General features: G+C 40.5%; 1 non-coding gene across 1 annotated transcript; it reads right to left on the reverse strand.

Moving 5' to 3' along the window:
• Positions 1 to 292: 292 nt before the first annotated feature.
• On the reverse strand, positions 293 to 397 carry LOC118549003 (U6 spliceosomal RNA). Its single transcript, XR_004923859.1, has one exon. It is a non-coding gene; the product is annotated as a U6 spliceosomal RNA (small nuclear RNA).
• Between the last annotated feature and the right edge of the window lie 19,172 nt (positions 398 to 19,569).

The following is a 19,569-nucleotide window of genomic DNA, read 5'->3' on the forward strand; positions in this document are numbered from 1 at the left end:
GACAAACACCAGTAAGACCCCAAAACAAACGAAGCCTAAAGGTTAGGCCATCTTTCTTTTTTTTTTTCTTTCTTGCTTGATTGCTTGCTTTCTTGCTTGCTTTCCTTCCTTCTTCTTTCCTTCTTTCCTTCTTTCCTTCTTTCCTTCTTTCCTTCTTTCCTTCCTTCCTTCCTTCCTTCCTTCCTCCCTCCCTCCCTCCCTCCCTCCCTCCCTTCCTTCCTTCCTTCCTCTTTTAACTCACTGGAAATTTTTTCTTTTTTTTTTTTTTAAGTTTTTATCTAAATTCCAGTTTCAAAATACGCAATGCTTCATAAATTTGCGTTGTCATCCGTGCGTGGGGCCCATGCTAATCTCTGTATCGGTCCAATTTTAGTGTACGTGCTGCCGGAGCGAGCTCAGGCCAGCTTTAAACATCAGTAAACAGGTACTTTTCAACTGCAGCTTGGCACTTCAATCCTCTTCTACGGAGGTCCATTTTAACATGCACTTTGTGACAGCCTCGTAAAGGGAATTGTCAGCTTATTGCATGACGTTGATGACAGAATTTGCCAGCTCTTTTCTTCTGCAATTGTTACTAGTGTCCCCCCCCCAAATGGAGTATTTTATAATGATTAAAATTATTGAATGTAGGTTGTAACGACATTTTGGCCTATTTAATATCACCTGAATTAGAGAAGAGATCCTGCGACCCTCGGGGGGGAATCCTTCGGGAGGTCTGTGTTGCAGAAAGGGATTCCTCTGCTCCACATGGGCATAGAGCAAGTGAGCACCCTGGCCAGGATCATTCAGAGACATCCCGGCTCAACCCAGAAGTCCCAGGTGAGGGAGGAAACCTTGAACTTGTTGAGCTCCACCCATCCCTGGAGTGGAGTGGTTTCTCTTTCCCCAGCAGCACTTTTCAAAACCGGGAGGATCCGTTCGAAGAGCTGATGAAGTTTTTGCAGGAATGGTTCAACAGAATGAGGTCCGCTGCAGTGGACATGGGGCCTGGACTGGGTAGAAAAAGTGGGGAGTGTGTGAGCGATCACAGGATCGAGGCCAGAGAAGTAAAGCCATTAAGGAGATCCCTTGGGATAACACAGGTCCTCTCTCTCCTTATCTCACGTTCCCCGGTGATGATGGCATCATCATACAGCATTTCCTCTCAAACAGTATAAATCTGGGGGCAGATGTGGTTCAATTTGCAGAACTGTTTTACAGAAAGTTTATAATTTCCAAAAGCATCTTATATAAAAATTACAGAAAAATGAGTTACATATAGGAATTCAGTATGGATTAGGAGAAATCTTAACAATATTTGCTTGGATTGGTGCTCCCAGCAATTATACTAAATCTCAAAATCTCAGAAAAACCAGACTTTATATTAAAATATTCCACCCAGGGGCGCCTGGGTGGCTCAGGCGTTAAGTGTCTGCCTTCGGCTCAGGTCATGAACTCAGGATCCTGGGATCGAGCCCCACATCGAGCTCCCTGCTCAGGGGGAAGCCTGCTTCTCCTCTCCCACTCCACCTGCTTGTGTTCCCTCTCTCGCTGTGTCTCTCTCTGTCAAATAAATAAATAAAATCTTTAAAAATAAATAAATAAATAAATTCCACCCAAAAAGATGAGCCTTTTCATACCCTATTATTCAAAGACAGCATCCTAACTCTATTAAAAGTGTAGAGTAATACATTTGTTTTTGCCTTATTTTTATGTGCACCACTTAGCATTCTTAATGCTAAGAATGAAAATTCACTCACTACAGGATATTCTTATCTGCATTTTTCATCCTTAAATTAACACATTGATTCATCCATAAGCTAATACATGAAGATACTATTCTTAGGACTCCTGAATCTGTTCTCGGCCCTTTTCTTTTCCAGATTTTATTTGCTGTTGGCCTAGGGTCTCTTCACAGTTGCTAAAGGAGGGGATTCCTTTTGTTTTGTTCTGAGTATTCAGTAATTTTGGTATAGGGTAGAGAATTGCAGGTAGAATCCTTGGATTATTAATGAAAATAAAACTGCTTTGCAATTTTAATTTTCCCATATGCTGCTAGTAATGAGTGAAATAACTTACTACCCACTGGGTTATATAATCAGTCTAGTGGGTTGAATTGTGTCCCCCCAAAAAGATATGTTCAAGTCCTAATCCCAGGTATCTGGGAATGTGACCTTATTTATAAAGAGGGTCTTTAGAGATCTAATCCAATTAAGATGGTGTCCTGCTGGATTGGGGTAGGCCCTGAAGCCAGTGACTGGTGTTGTTTTTATTTTTTCTAAAGATGTATTTATTTATTTGAGAGAGAAAGAGTGTGTGTGCTAGCGAGCCTGGGAGGAGGAGCAGAGGGAGAGAGAAACCCAAGTAGACTCCATGCTGAGTGTGGAGCCTGACTCAGGGCTCGATCGCACGACCCTGAGATCATGACCCAAGCCAAAACCAAGAGTCGGATGCTTAACTAACGGCACCATCCAGGCACCCCTGACTAGTGTTTCACAAGAGAAAAAGCAGCAGATCTGGGTAGGAGACACAGAGGGCCACACACAGGGAGGAAGACTGTGTGACAAGGGAGGCAGAGGTTGGGTTGAGGCACTCACAAGCCAGGGAATGCCAGTGATTGCTGGTGACCACCAGAAGCAGGGAAAGGACATGCAATGGACTTTCCCCTCAGAAATTCCACAAGGAACCAATCCTGTCAACACCTTGATGTTAGACTTCTGGCTCTTGAACTGTAAGAGAATACATTTCTTTTGTTTTAAGCCACCCAGCTTGTGATCACGTGTTATGGCAGCCCTAGGAAATGGATACACGCAGAATATGCAAATTTGTCAAGTAACCACAGTTTAGAGTCTTTTTTTTTTTTAAAGGTTTTATTTATTTATTAGAGAGAGAGATTGAGAGACGAGTCGGAGGAGGGGCAGAGGGAGAAGCAGACTCTCCTGCTGAGCAGGGAGCCCGATGCGGGACTCAATCGCAGGACCCTGGAATCACGACCTGAGCTGAAGGCAGACGCTTAACCAACTGAGCCACCCAGGTGCCCCCCAGTTCAGATTCTTTTCTGGCAAAAGAAGAGTCAGAATGAGCCAGGACTTCCCCTGCCTCCAGAAGCATAAGTGAGAAACCCCCACTAAGGTACCCGGAGAATTCTTTTTTGATTATTAGATATCTGAAGACAGTGACTTACTTTTCCTCATAGTATACTTTTAATTCTCATCATTACCTAAAGTTAGTAATAACTTGAAATAATTATGTTGAAAGTTGGAAGTCAGAATTGTTTGTTGTAGAATTTGGTGTTTCACAGGAAAACACTCAACACACAAGGGAGGTTGTAACTTTTCCATTTTCAGGTGCTTCCAGACTAATTTCTATTGTAAATAGGAATTGGTTTTTCTATTAAAAATGAACATGTCACTCATGCATTCATACGGGTGTGTTAGAAATGTTAAAGGTACATACACTCAGGAATAAATCTGGTGGTATACAAAAACATTAATAGACTTGGGAGTTTGCAATTTTCTACTTTTTGGTTCTATGAACTTCCTACTTTTTCTACAATGAGTATGAATTGCTTATACAATAAAAAAATTAATAAGCAGTTTGCTTAGTGCAGAGCATTAAATTTACATTTTTCTTAGGTCACATGTTTCCCTGACCTTGTGCCAGGAGAATTAAGGCAATGGACCTCTAGTCTTGCCTTGAAATTTTTTTTCCTACATGCACACACATACACACACACACACACCCAACTAATAGAGGAGTGTTAGCTTTATTAGCAATGAGATGTAAAGGAGACATAAATCATGGATGTATCTGACATTTAACCAATTTAGATTCCTTTCACACCACTTTCAATTTCAAGTGTGTCCTTTGGCTTTCCATTTAGAGAAAACAACCCCATCTGCGGATCAGAGAACATCTAACCAAGGCTGCCCCTTCCCCACCACTCTTGGAAGCCTACTTGGCCACAACAGAGTAAAATATGATTATGCTGTGTGCAACTCAAGGAGCCTCATGTGGCAGCCCTGAGACTAACCCTGTTTTCTGGAAACAGCATTTTATGGAGTCTTCAGGATTAAAAAATTTCAGAATGCCCTCTTTCATGGCATTGCCAGTTTTTAAAAGCTGGTAATATTTCTAGGCTTCCCACTAATTTAAGGGCAAACAATATAATTAAAATAGCCTACAAGGCCCTACATGATCCAGACCTACCTTGTCAGGTGCTCCCTTCCTCTCCACAGTCCAAGCCTCTCCACACTCCCTTACTCTCCACACTCCACCTCTCCTGCCACAAACTGTTTGCATATACTATTCCCTCTGCCTGGAATTCTCTTCCTCCCTACCTCTTTACCTAAATAATCCAACTCCTACCTCAGGTTTCATCTGGGTTTTTGTTTCTTCAGAGTAACCTCCCTTTCCCTTCCAGACTATGCCAGCCACACACAACATAATATTCCTCTCCTTCCTAGCACTAACCAAGGATGAAATTTTCTAATAATTAGTATGACTATTTTTTTAAAGATTTTATTTATTTGAGAGACAGCACAGACGGAGAAGCAGACCCCCTGCTGAGCAGAGAGCCCGATGCAGGACTCGATCCCAGGACCCTGAGATCACGACCTGAGTCAAAGACAGAAGCTTAACTGACTGAGCCACCCAGGTGTCCCTCACCTCTCTTTTTGTCTAACCCAAGGCAGGAATAAAGGCTGTGGTGACAGCCAAACACAATATTCTTATGCCTCACTTGGAACACAGATGGGCAAGTGTCTGCCTATTCTTTCATAGAAATACAAAAAGAAAAATGTGAGCTTTTAGGAAGAAGAGGGGCTCTTACCAGGCTGTTTAATGGTGTTACACATTCTCTCTTCTTGCCAACAGACCAGTAATTTCAGAAAAGAGGCCTTTAGGTACGCTGCTTGAGATGTTCACAGTCTGTTTACTACTTGCGCTTCCTCAGAGAAGGAAACATCATTATACGCTGGTGTCAGGGCCTCAGGCACATGAGGGGCTTTTCTCCAAAGGTCTCCCACGAAATAGAGCCTACTAACGACTTTCAGCGCCATTGCTCCTTTTCAGTGTCGTGCTCATTTTAATTAGACCCACTCAGTGGGTCATTATGGTCTGACTCTCTGAAGGCCACTCACTGCTGCCACGTCCAAGCCAGCAGTGCACAAGCTGAGGAGGCCGACTGTGTCTACCCTGCCCCTCCCCCAGCCGATCCCCACCACAGCTACTTAATTCACCTTACCACACTTGGGATTCCAAAGAAATTAACTTTAGAAAGCAGGCTTGTGGCGGCTCTTCAGGCATTGAGTCTGGCGTGTGGAAGGGACATGACCAGGCCTTTGTTCACCTCTGGAACCTCCCTGCACACCTTGCCTACCTGTAATGCGTGGCCCTTTTTCTCGTTTTTAAACAACGTTTTGATATTTGTAAGGATCTGATTGGCTTTCTTTAATGATTCATGAAATGGACAGCATCCCATCTAGCAAGTGGAAGGGTGCTCCCAACACTTGGCCTTTTTCATACCTCTTCCTGGCGTCGAGCTTGACAAGAAAATGACGAAAAGGGAGAAGCGCCCACATAGGTTTTAGAAATGAAGTGGGAAGCCCTTAAATCACTGGCCTTCGAAAAATCTCGGGATTTGCCTCTTACTGTTTTAAGGGGATGTTCTGTGTGTGGAAGTCTGATCAGGTTGCGTTCTGCAAAATCGCAGCCCTGGAGAGAGCTCCCTATTCGATATGCATCCAAAGAGACATGAGAATATTATTCCTTCCAAAGTCAGCTGCAATTGAAGCTCACTAAATTGACTCCACATCTTGAGTAGTGACAGAGGAATAGCAAGTATTTTTTACTAAAATGCTCATTTTTAACCAACCCCTTCTTTGAAGATTTTTCTATCACTGATGCAGAGGACGTGATCTTTCCTTTTCAGAAGATGGCAGAACACCAGCAAATCAATGTTTGAGTCCAGGGGCTACTGTCAGGGCCTCAAACACTTATCTAGCAACTGCGTCCTTTTGCCAGCAATGTCATGCAGAATTGAGGGCAGAATTTATTATAAATGTAAGGAGACTAATGTCAGAGGGAAATTTTGCGTGCATGTGTGCACACATACATGGGTGTGCATGTGTGGGGAGTAAGGCCGATGCAGGCACATGCCTGTCCTCACCCCTTGATGCTCCATATTAATTGTGGCCAAGAAAATAATAATTGACATCTCACATAATAGAAAAAAAAGAAACATTTTAGCCACAACTTCTACCATTTCCCATACTGAGCATTCTACACTGAGCCAGATGACAAGTTTCTTTTGATTCATTTGTTCACTCTACTCATCTTCATGGGACCCCCACCGTCTCCCCACTCTGCTCTGCTCTCCTCAAGCAGAACTGTCCTGCACTGGGTGTGCGGAGATTGACGCCATGATGGATGATAGAAAGGTAACGAAAGGGAAGGCAAGCAAGGGGAAAATGTGGAATCAGGTAATCATACCCTTAATCAGGTTGTGTTTACTTAATTCACATGGAAAAAGCACCTCTTGAGCAAGCACTACATTGCTCAAGGTTACTTTTGTCACATCTCACAGTGATGATCATTTATTGAATGATCTTGACGCAACAGGCGCCGTGCTCAGAGCTGTGCATGCATCAGTTCATTTAATTCTCACAGAGCTCCTCCGTGGCATTGCTGTTATTATCCCCTTTTTACAGCTGCGAACACTGAGGTTCAGAGAGGTTGAGTAACTCATCCAGGGTCAAATGCTAATAGACGATGGGCAGATGCAGGATATGAACATGACAGTGTGGTCTAGAGCCTGTGCACTAAATTAGTACTTCTCTGCACCTTTTATTTTTAGTCTTGGAATTCCAAACTATTCTGTAGGTTTCAATAAGCAATCACAAAGAAGTAATACAGAGCCAACCATGTAAAACCTATATAAAGAGGAAGCTCTCAAAATGGGTGAATATTCTATAATTGTACAGGCAAAACCTAACGCTCTGAAATATGAACCTTTTTTCTCACCCTTACATGAATTTCCTTTTACCCATGAAATCACAAAATGGGACCTCCAGAGCTCAGTGTCACCCCTTGTCCCTCCACGCAACCAAAATCTAATCATTCCACAAATACAAATACTACTCTGTTGTAAATTATCTTCAGAGGTGGAGCTTGCCTAGGAGCTGAAGGTAGTGCATTTTTTTAAATCACGGCTGCTAAATAATACTAAGTTTTCGCCAGAATACAATTTGACCAGCCCTGTCCCCCTAGATTTATTCTGAAGTCTACAAATATTACATATTATCCCCTTGTAAGAACAGGGACATCAAAGGAGGCATCCCTCACTTAGCTGATTTTGCTACCACTTGGTCCATTAAATTCCCCCTGGCACTTGTTGAACTTAAACAAACAACCCAGAGTGGGAGAAAATAGCATTCTGGATGCTATTTGTTTGATCAGGCTGTGAAAAACTGAATCACTCCGTCAAGCCTGCATGTTGAAGGGGACGGCTCAGTTGACGGACAGCCCATTTGCTGCGAGCCTGCATCCATAAGTGGAGCTGACTTACGAAATGACTATTGATCATATAGAGGGTCAGTTTTTATCTGGTAGCAGCCTGGAGAAACAATAAAAAAAAAAAATGATCTGCTTGTAAGTGATACCCAGGTAGGGTTAGGACTGAGAAACAGATGTTTGGAGGCTTGTTTATTAGAGCACTCTTTGACTTTTTCTTATTTTGAGAGCTTCTGCTTCAACTGTAGAAAACATTTTCACCCATTCACCTATGGAAATACAGACTTAAAGAAGGGGGGGATGAGAAGCCCCATTTAGAAAGTTAGATTTTGAATATTTCATCAATGTCCATCTTGTGTGGCCCGGGCTGGCTTGTTGAGAAAACCCTATTTTATTTCAACCTCCTTCTTAGTTAAAATTCTGCTCTTTGAACCCAACTCCAGGTTGAAACCTTGTTGGCAAAATAATAAAAGCTGGTGTCTGCAGCTAGATGGACCCTTCAAGCCCTCCCAAGGTGAGAAAATGTTATTTTTCCCTTTTATGTGTTGTGGTTCATTGGATAGTATTTGTCATCTTGTCACATAATAGGAACAACATTCACAATGTTGAAATACACCCTTAAGCAGTAGCATCTCTGGATGTGGGAGCAGACTCAGAGCTGTATTCCTCATCAGCCCCTGCAGCACTCACAGGCTTATGTGTCCCCCTGCAAGAAGAGCCTCCTTAAAGTGCACCATTTCATTCAGATTTGTCTCAAGGGTCGGGTCACACCAGAACGATCTTCCCATTGGAATGGGAAAGGGATAATTGGATTGCATTTGGATGCCTTTTGCCATCTTTTGCATTGACACTTGAAAAGGCATGAAAATTCTGCTGACTATTTTATTCTTTAAGACACACACACACCATTCTCATGGGGAAAATGAATAGGTTTTTTATTTATTATGAGGTTAGCTATAGTGAAATCATTGTGATCATATATAGTCAAGGATTTCCTGAAGGTGTAAATTGAGAGCCCTGTGGAGGGAAATAGTTTTAGGCTCCCCTCTTGGGCAAACTACCCCTTTGCTGTTAGTTCTATAGAGACTCAGGGAAGCTGCCAGTAGGGGAGCCTTATATTCTGTCCATGAGCCTAACCCTATTGCCACTGCTCCCTTGGGCGGCAGTGTCCTTTAAGATTTCTTTTTACCTTCAAGCACAGTGAAGTGCTTCAGACACAACGAGACTTATTTTATCTTTGTCCACTATTATCTCTTCCTCCTTCCCTGTCCCTCCCTCTCCTTCCCTCCCTCCCTTCCCCACCTCTCTTCCCCCCTCCCTTCCCCTCTCTCTCAATCTCTCTCTCTCTCTCTCTCTCTCACCCACCTACCTGTGGGAAAGTACACCAGATGATATTCCCATTGACTTCTTCCAGGAAGGATTATCCTGGCCTCATATCTCCAGGAGAGACTGTTCTGCCTATTGACAAATAGACTTCTCTAAGCAGTTTGGAAAAAACTTTTTCACAAATGATCTTGGAATCTGTCTGAAGAAAATACTCCCAAGAACACAAAACAGGAAAGTGTATAAATACTTAGAGGTTAATGATCTCACCAGTGGGTTTTTGTGATATTTCTGGTGTTTCAGATAGGAGAACCCAAAGTTAAAGAGGAAAATGGAACCCTCCAAAGCTCTTCAAAGATTTAGGGAGGCCATTTCAGCTGTTGTCTAATATGTTCGGGGAGAATGTCCTGTTGAAAAAATAAGAGTTTTCATGGGGCGCCTGGGTGGCTCAGTCGTTAAGCGTCTGCCTTCGGCTCAGGTCATGATCCCAGGGTCCTGGGATCGAGCCCCGCATCGGGCTCCCTGCTCGGCGGGAAGCCTGCTTCTCCCTCTCCCACTCCCCCTGCTTGTGTTCCCTCTCTCGCTGTGTCTCTGTCAAAGAAATAAATAAATCTTTAAAAAAGAAAAAAGAAGAGTTTTCAAACATAGAAAAGATAGGATCTGATTGTCATGATTAAGGTGTATCCCTATGGACATCTGGCTCTCCTGTCTGATCGTTTCTCTAAATGCCTCTTGATTAGTTTAAAGCCAACTAAAGTAGACAACTAAAAATACTAAAGTGTTTTTATAACACTCTCTATTTTATTTATTTAGTTGCTTTGTATTTATTTAGGCAACAGTTTTTTTAAAGGACACATGAGGAAATAACCTTGCTTAAAGCAGTGCAACCTGAATACTCTATTGAACTGGCCTATGGCTACACTGGAGTATTTGAGTACACCTACCTGCCTTAAAGATTTCTGTGCTAAAATTATTGTAGCTAAGGTCTAGAAGTAGAACTTTGAGGCTTCCAGTCCCATTTTTCTGTGCATTAAAGTAGTTGTAAATTATTTTCTAAGAAGAGGCTTCATTCCCCTCATAAAGATAGAATAAAGTGCCTTTTTTTGTGGTCATGTGTTTTTTGCTAGACTCCAGTAATTTCATAAGTATCAACCATACTTGTGGTTAAAACTTCTAAAGGGATAATTCTAAATTTAATTGTGAACAGAGAACAATCACACTCCATATAATTGCCAAAGAGCACAATCTCCATACTTAAATTGCCTTTGGGGTGAAGATGTTAGCCCACGTCAGTAGGCTTATGACACTGGTCATGTACCACCCTTCCAAATATTGTTGAGGACTTTGGTCATTATGGTACACAGTCTCATGTATTCGGGACCTTCAGGATAATTTCTTCCTCATCCTTAGTGTCTGGAGGAAATGAGCTTCTTCTAACATTTGTTCATTTCTGTTTTATGGATAATGTGGCTGGTGTATTGCCATTTGTTGCTTACAAGGATGGTCCAAATAGGTGTCTACTAATACCAAGAAGAGCATGGGCCTTTGGAGTAGGCATTTTATATGGCTTTACCCTTAGATCTGTTTAAGGTCTTTGTCCTCATTTTTCCTTTTTCTGCCTCTACTTGATTTTCTCTTGCTGCATTTTAGTAATCTGGCAGATCATTTTTGTGGAAAAGAAGCTGAATCAATATTGCCACTTAAGGGAAAGAGGATATTGCCCCCAAAGACTCAGAAGAACTTGATATATCTCACAATAAGCTGGTAAAAATGAGAGAAGATTTCTGCTCGATCCCTCAAAAGAATTAAAAAAGAAAAAAATCTCTGGAAAAAAAAAGCAGGCATCCTTAGGGAAAATCAAGCAGTGATAAAGTCAGAGCTACAAATATAGCTAAAATAAGAAAGCAGTGCAAGTAAAAACTGTGATGGAAAACTGTAAAAATTTTTTTTAGCTTTTACTTAAATTCCAGTTAGTTAACATACAGTGTAGTTAGTTTCAGGTGTACAATATAGTGATTCAACAACTCCATACAACACCTGATGTTCATCACAACAAATACACTTCTTCATCCCCATCCCTATTTCACCCATCCCCCACCCCCACCTCCCCTCTGGTGACCATCAGTTTGTTCTCTATAGCTAGGAGTCTGTTTCTTGGTTTACCTCTCTCTTTTTTTTTTTTTCCTCCTATGATCGTTTGTTTTGTTTCTTAAATTCCACATATAAATGAGATCATATGGTATTTGTCTTTTCTCTGACTGACTTTCACTTAGCATAATATTCTCCAGCTCCACCCACGTTGTTGCAAATGGCAAGATCTCATTCTTTTTTATGGCTGAGTAATATTCTGTTGTATATCTATATACCACATCTTCTTTATCCATTCATCAGTCAAAGGACATTTGGGCTCCTATCATGATTTGGTTATTGTTGATAATGTTGCTATAAACATCAGGGTGCATGTATCCCTTCAAATTAGTATGTAAAGTGTAAATTTGCTTTGATGTTATTTATAGACAGCATAAAAAATTTGCAAATCCATATTCATACTGTGGAGGACACACCTGAGTTATTCCCCCAGAAGCAGAGTAAAAAATGCAAAGAGGTAAGAGAGATGAGAAAAAATGTGAAAGATAGGGATTTCAGGTCAGACATAAATAATAATTTTCCAAATGCAAAAACCAGAGTGATACATGTGAAGCAATAGTCAAAGATGTAATGGAAGAAATTTTCTTGAGCTGAAATAAAAATCACAACTCAAAGGGACTTATCAGAATCTAGGCAAAATTATAAAAAGGACCTACATCTAAATAAAGACTAATAATTTTTAAAAAGAAGGATGGTTTTCAGAAAGAAGCAACAGTAAGGGCACTCAACTTTCTCTTTTTCAACATTATTGAAAGGAAAACAAAAAACTAATATCTATAGAATTTTAAGCTATAAGAGGTTGAAAGGCAAGAATTTTATATAAAATCTGATGGTGTGTCTGTGCAGACTCTTAGTCAGGCAAGGGTAAAAGGACATAGCACTATGTGTCCTTCCCAAGAAGAATACTTGAAGGTGAATCCAGCTGACCTAAATAAATGAATAAACGAACAAGAATGCAGCATCAAGTGTAAAAGATTGGCAGGATTCATTGAAATCAATGTAAAATTTAGAAAATTAAACTATTATAATCATAGAATTCAATGAGAAGTCTAGAACTCTTACAGAAACAGGAGATTCGAGTGATTAAAAATGATGTATAAAGGTAAGCTGGGTTTATAACCTTAAATGAAGTAAAAACCTGGAATTGGAGTTCTGATAGGCTAAAAAAAACTAAGAGAACACTAAGGTCTTGGCCATATGTTATGTGAGGACGTAGAATCAAAATTTATTTTTTGTGACTTCAAGAATTAAAGAAATACAGGCTTCAAGATAAGTTTAATATAGATCACTATAGAATGAATTTAAGATTTCTCCCTTCCCAGTAACTGCAAAAAATACCAATAGGGGAATAACTGTGTACATAACAGAAGATAGAAAACAAAATTAACAATGTCATCAAGAAGCTTAAAATAAGAAAAATAAACATGCCCACATTGACAATACATGCCAGTAAGCTACCACCTCCCCATATCCCTCGACCCTCAGCCCTACGGAAAGATCATTTTATTGAAGAAACTGAGAACAGCATGTGGTCCTTCCAGGCAACCTAATATAGAAAGAGGTTTTCTGTTTGTTTTGTTTTATTTTTAGGTACCTAAATCCATAATTTTGAATATAAATACTGTGGTACATGGAAGATGGCCTCAAAGTCTTTGTCACTCTTGTCCCACCAAGAGGTGGAGTTAACTTCCCTGACCCTTATTTTCGGCTCACCTTGTGACTTGCTTTGACCAATGAACAGCAGCAGAAGGTCTGTCCTGGGCCTCAGACCACTTGAGTTTGTGCTCTCTTGGAACCCAGCCACCACTGTAAGGAAGCGCAAGTTACCTTGCTTAAGACAGAGGCTGCAGTCAATTTTACCAGACTATGTTTTACCACAATAAAAAAGTACACTGAAAGCACAAATGTATGTTCAAAAACATCACTTCCTGTCATTTTACCCTACCCTATCACAGTTACTTTAGGTATTAATAAGGAATTTTCCTGCTTACGGTTGACTCAATTTTTTTTATTTGAAAAATCCAGATATTTTGGAGGGTTGCCAAATGAAAAGCATTATCTAGTGATGGCACCCTCAGACTTCAGACCAATGACATTTCTGTGAACTGTGCTAGTCAGAAGCACCCTGTGGAGGTGGTAGCCAATTCCACATAAGCAATGTTTTCTACTGAAGAAATATTCTTCTTTTCTAAAGTTCCAGTTAATGAGCAAAGCAACCTGATTGTTTTCAGTCTTGATTTATTATGTTAGCTGTCCCCTCCTAACCCAAATTATATACAGTTAGCATCTAGAGTTGTAGTTTCCATTTCTGAAGTAAATAGATTTCCAGGGGACCACGTGTGGGATTCTTGCTGCATATCTCTCCTAGTCCAAACTTATTCAAACATCTTGTTTGCTGGAAATCTCCTGGGTGGACCCTGCTTCTGTCTCATACCCACTTTTTCCCTCCTGCCTTTCGCCATACGTTCCAAACTGTTTGAAGCTATCCTCCACTCCCGCTCTCACCTTGGCATTTCTTATCTCCATATCCCTTTAGAGCTGTATTCTCTGCCTGCAATTATGTTGGTGTTTCACACACACACACACACACACACACACACACCCCTACATCTGGCAACCTCCACATATCACTGAAACTCTCTTCAAATATCACAGCCTCCTGATAAGTGTTTTGGATCCTCTCCACCCCACCTCTCCTAGACACACAAATCCATGCACACTTGAAGAGGATTTAGATGACTTTCCTCCGGGCTCCTAAGGGTTTTTCTCTCTTATCACACTTACTACGTGGCATTACATTTATCTCTTTCTGTGTTCATTTCTGCCCCCAACTTCCTTGTCAGTCACCTCTAAGTTCTTGGAGGACAGAAACTGTGCCTTGTTACTTTTTGATCTCCCAGCACCTGGCAATGACACCAGTGGTTGGTGACTGATGGACCAAATAAAAAAGATGAATTCCTGAGTGAGTGAGGGAGGGAGTGAGTAGCATGGACCCCATGATGTTAGTGTGTGCAGATAGTAATGCAGAAAATGGCATGGTCCCTACCTTTAGTTCATTAATAACTGACTTGTCAATCATTCAGTAGAGTAGAAAGCCTTACATTTCTTACTGTTCCCACCACCCACAACTACATAAAATCCTTGAAATGGTCAGCCACAGTTGTAGGATTTATATCTATTGATATGACATTCCTGTTTTACTTCAGAATCTACTTTAACTCCAAAATGAGTTAGTTTCAGTAAACACTTTCCAGCTGAATGTTGTTCTATAACAAAGTTTATCAGATACATCCCTCAGAGATATAAAGAGTTAACTATGTACTTTTCTTAATAAGATTGAAGAGGCAATGCATCATTTTTTCTAAGTATGGCATGCTCTGTGACACCATGTAATTTGGGGGGTATCTATACTTTGCTTGGAAAAGACAAAACAATACCTAGTTTCTTTTTAAGACTATTTTTGCTGCCAGGAAAAAAAAATAATTTGCTCTGTCACAATTATGGCCATAAATCTTACAGTGAGGACATTTAATGATGGCTACAAAGCTTCCTTTATTTTACCTTGCACAGACAAACTTCAAACTTACTAAGCATGTCAGGAAAAGCAGACTGCGTCCATTTTAGTTCTTCAAATGTGTGTTTGAGAAATGTGTTGTTAAAAACAAATACTTCTCTGGCCGTGATTTTGCCTGGCCTAGGGTAAGACTTCTGCATTCACTATATAATCAATTAATTACAGTAAATGACTTAATGATAAGTAAATTATTTGGACTTTCAGTTCTTGGTTTACCGAAGTCATTGAAATAAGTTGCTGTAACCCACTTTCAGGTTTCTTTGTGACTTGAGGTTCCATGAGCTTTTAAAATTTTTAATTCATTTTGATGGAGCACCTGGGTGGTTCATTCAGTTTAGCGACAGACTCTTGGTTTTGGCTCAGGTCATGATCTCAGAGTCATGAGAACAAACCCCGTGTGGGGGTTTCCATAGACATTATACCAATTTATCCTACCACCAAAATAAGTGTGCTGGAATCGTCATATTTCTCATCACAGAGTGTATCACCAAAATTGATCTTGGCGAAAGTTACAGGTTAAAATATGATCCCAGATAGTATAAAATATGGGGGAATCCTTATGTTTTTTCAAGACAGCCATTTGAAAATCTTTTTTAAATGTGAAAATTATTTTATTTGAGCTCAGTCTGATGCATGAGATAATCTGAAATGGTTCAATACCCATGGAAAAAGCAATTTTCAAATTTCATATGTAGGGAATTCATTCATGAGGGATCCGAAGTATAAGCCAAAAAGAGGAAAGGGGAATTTGAAGCCTTTCTCCCTTTCCCTTTTTTGCAGCCAAATCCTCTCTCCCCTGAGTTATCTTTGCTTAGTGCTCCCTGACCTTTTCCACATTTAATAAAGGGACATTCAGTCTGCATCCTCTTTTTTCCTGAGTGTGGTTACTCAAAGTATAGTGACTGGATAAAACCGAATGTCTGGAAATTCAACTAAGAGATAGGACATTTATGTTTGTCTTTTAACCAGGTTACCAGATCATCCTCTCTCCTAATTCTCCTTTGGACTTGAGTTTTTATTTATTCCCTTCTTTGCCTTCTGAGGAAAGAGACCTATTCTCTGAATCTGTGGAGCTGACTTAAATGCTCACTTTTCTGAAGCAGAGCACAAATTAATGTAATCTTCTATTATATGCTAGTCACTGTCATTGTGGTTAAGTACCACGTAATGCAGATGCAGCATTTTTTAAAGACACACGCAAACACACACACAAACACACAGGCGCCATGATTTCTCTTTGATGAATATGGCAAGCTGTTCCTTTTTTCACAGCTGTAAAGAAGGCAGTCAATTGTAATAAGTAAAATGAAAGTACCCATTTCCTCTTCTTGATTGAAAAGAGAGAGCAGAATCAAGTTAAAGCTAAAACTTGACTAGGATTCTTATTCCTGGCCGTATATTTCTATTTGAGCAACATTTTAAAAATTGTATTTGGCCATTCTAAAAATTAAAATACAAAATTGGACACAATGGGGGATCTAATTGAGATAGTATTGCAAATCAATATTTAAATATTAAGTTGGCGGGGCACCTGGGTGGCTCAGTAAGTTAAGCATCTGACTTCAGCTCAGGTCACGATCCCAAGGGCCTGGGATCGAGCCTGACATCAGGCTCCCTGCTCAGCAGAGAGTTTGCTTCTCCCTTTCTCCCTCTGCCTCTCCCCCTGCTCATGCTTTTGCACTCTCTCTCTCTCAAATAAATAAAATCTTTAAAAAAGTTAAAAATCTTTAACTTGGCCATAACAGAGTCAATATGAAGATTTATGCTAAAACCAAAATACAAAAGTAAAAAGTCAAAAAAAGTCAATAAAATTTCAGTACGTTTTCAGCCCAAGTGTCCCTTGATAGCAGCGAAGTCAGTAGCAAGATCTTCATTACAGTTGCTAAAGGAGTCAGGTCATTACACACAGCCTAAGTGATCAGTTGTGAGTGCTGGTAGTTTCGGTTTTGCTTTCAATTAAAAATATATGTGTGCTAGGTGGTAAGTATATGCTGATGAAGTATACTATTCCACTTAGCTCTATTAGGTATATTTATGTTCTATACATAAGAAAATGGACAAGGACTTTTGGGGGAACTGTTAGGTCAAAGGTGAAAGCAAAAGGAAGATTTTAGTTATAAAACAAGCAAAACTTCCGATACAGACATAGCAAGAAAAGCAATACAAAGCCTCCAAAGCACTAACCCAAAATGTGTTGGCAAGACTTGTGTGAGGAAAGTAGGGATGCTGGAAAAATGGAAGAAACTAACCTGCCAAGAAGGACAATGGGCAAAGGGACATGTTGATGATGTGGGTTGAAATGTTAGGGCCATAAATAGAGGGTGTTCTAAGAAGAAAAGGACGTTTTAAAAATAATACTAACAGCTCATCAAGAAGAGCCTATACTTTGAAACTCTTTTTTAGCTAGGGAATGACCTCTCAGTTCTAAAGCAGTAGTTCTTAAAATGTGGTCCCAGACCAGCATCACTGGCATCACTTCCAGAAACTTGTCAAAAATTGGAAAATGGTCCCACCCCAGATCCGTGAATCTGGGTTGAGACCCAGAAATGTGCATTTTACAATGATTCTGATGCAAGCTTGTCTGGCCCCCACTGTTCTATAGATTGAAGCCATTATCTTGGAGCTTGAGAAAACATCTGTCAGGAGGCGCCTGGGTGGCTCAGTCAGTTAAGCGTCTGCCTTCGGCTCAGGTCATGATCCCGGGGTCCTGGGATCGAGCCCCGCATCGGGCTCCCTGCCCAGCAGAGAGCCTGCTTCTCCCTCTTCCTCTATCCCTCCCCCTACTTCTGCTTCCCCCCCCCTCTTTCTCTCAAATAAATAAATAAAATCTTAAAAACAAAACAAAACACCTGTCAGAACCAAAACACCTCAGATAAGCCCTCTCAGCTTCCCCAGAATTCTGTCCCCATGACCTGGTGTTTTAAGAGTGGCTTTTCATGTGGAGCAGGAGGAAAGAAGTAGAAGAACACTCCGCATTCTATGGCATATCTTTAAAAAGAACACTTCATAAATTAATCCTGGTTTCTCACTGCCCCAGAAACCTGTTCTTCTTTTTATTGATTATTCTAACATTTGGGGAGGCCAAGCATTGTGTTGAGAAAAGTCTTATTTAACCTATATGTCTGTGAGGTAAATACTATTATCATTCTCATTTTATAACTGTAACAAAGAGGTTAAGTAACTTGTCCAAGATCATCCAGTTAATAAATAAGTGGTAGAGAGGACGTAGCTGGTTCTGATGCCAGATCTTACGCTGTTCATCTCCACAGTTTCTACTTCTCTATGCCTTTTACTTGGCCCAGACAGTGCTCCAGGACTTTTCTTCTGTTCTTGAGAGCTTCCACCACCCCTTGCTCTGGGGTTTTGTTCACAACCAACATCCACAAAGAAGTGAGACACCATCTAAATAACCTTTTCTCCCCACTCATCCCTCTTCTTAGGAGAAAATATGCAGTGCGCGTGGTTTTAAGGGTTTCATTGCCTTCACAGTGGGAAACCCAGATACTTTAACCTAACATGGGAAAGGTAGCCTCCTTCAAAATGCACATGTGTAAAACTAAGGTCTTCTCATTATGTTGTATCACCCCTGACTTCCTTATCATGCAGAAAGCTGAGTCTAAGAGAGTTTCTCTAGCCTCTGTAGATTTCGAGAAAAGGCAGAGGGGAGTGGGAAAACAGGACCAGACATGTAAGTGGGCTTTTCTTAATGTGGCTTGTTCTAGTACCTTCCTCATCAGCCTGATCTTTAACATCACCACCAATGCCTGCCTTCATCAACCCCCTCATCCAGTCGGATCCCAATTCCTATCCATTTCATCTTCCAAATAACCCCGCATTTGGTCAGCTCTTCCTGCTTCCACTGCTGCTATCTTGAATATCACCTGAGGAAGCTTTTTAGATTATAAACTGAAGGCAATAGAAATATACAGAAAACATTTAAGGCAAGGATGTGGCATAATCAGATGTGAATTATTTTATAGAGCTATCTTTCAGACAGATGTGCAGAGGATAGATTGGCAGACCAAAGGCCAGGAGATAAATGAGTCAGGCATGAATGAAATAAAAAACATGAGAGCACTGAACATGGTGCCAAGGAAATGATGGGAACTTACATATTGGTTTCTGTTTCTGTCAGTCCTTCAGGGGAAAAAAAAAAAAGGTTTCTTTATACCAACTTACAAATTCATTTAACATTCATTCAATAAATACATAGTACTTACCACATGAGAGACATGATGTTGAGCTAAGGCAATACAATAGTAAAGAAAACAAAATGCAGACGTGCTTTGTGTTGCTAGCTGCCATTACACCTTTACATGAATGAATGCTCTGAGAAAATATTTCACTAAAGGAATGAAGACAAAAGTATTCACGCATAGGTCATTGATTTGAGAATAAAGACACCGCACCAAGAGAGAAGTAATGAAGACACACTTCCCCTCCCTCATCATCTTAACAAGGTCTTCCCCCAGAGAGAAAGAAAAAACTGGCCTTTGGATACCAATAAATAGAAACATGTGTTCCAATCTTTTTGGTGAGCTGGCATCCAGCATAGTGTGAGCTCCAGAATGACTAGGGTATAGACCAGTTAAATCTGAATTTGAAAAAGAGAAAAGATCCTTAGCTCTACAGAAATGTAGATGGAAGCCCAGGTAAAAGCTTTGTCACCTCCAGGAAGGTCATGAGGTCATCACGCTTGGGGATGGACAAGTATTCAAAGGAAAGACAAGGATTACAGTGGATGAAGGACTGTAGGCAAAAAACAACCCTGGCTATAGTGCGGTGAACAGAGCGCTGGGTTTGGAGGCAGTGAACCTAAATTTGATTCCCTACTTTGCCCTGCATAAACTGCATGGTTTTGAGCACATGAGACAATCTCTCTGAACCTGTTTTCTCATTTTTAAAATGGACCCAGACCTATTTTAATTACACCACCAGTATGAAAAGGCAAGATTAGAATGAGATACTATTAAAATGCTATACAACATAAAACTTTTATTGGTTTTATCTTATCTCATTATCCTGTAAAGTAA

The sequence above is a fragment of the Halichoerus grypus genome, chromosome 12 (assembly GCF_964656455.1).
Source record: "Halichoerus grypus chromosome 12, mHalGry1.hap1.1, whole genome shotgun sequence".
Lineage (NCBI taxonomy): Eukaryota > Metazoa > Chordata > Mammalia > Carnivora > Phocidae > Halichoerus > Halichoerus grypus.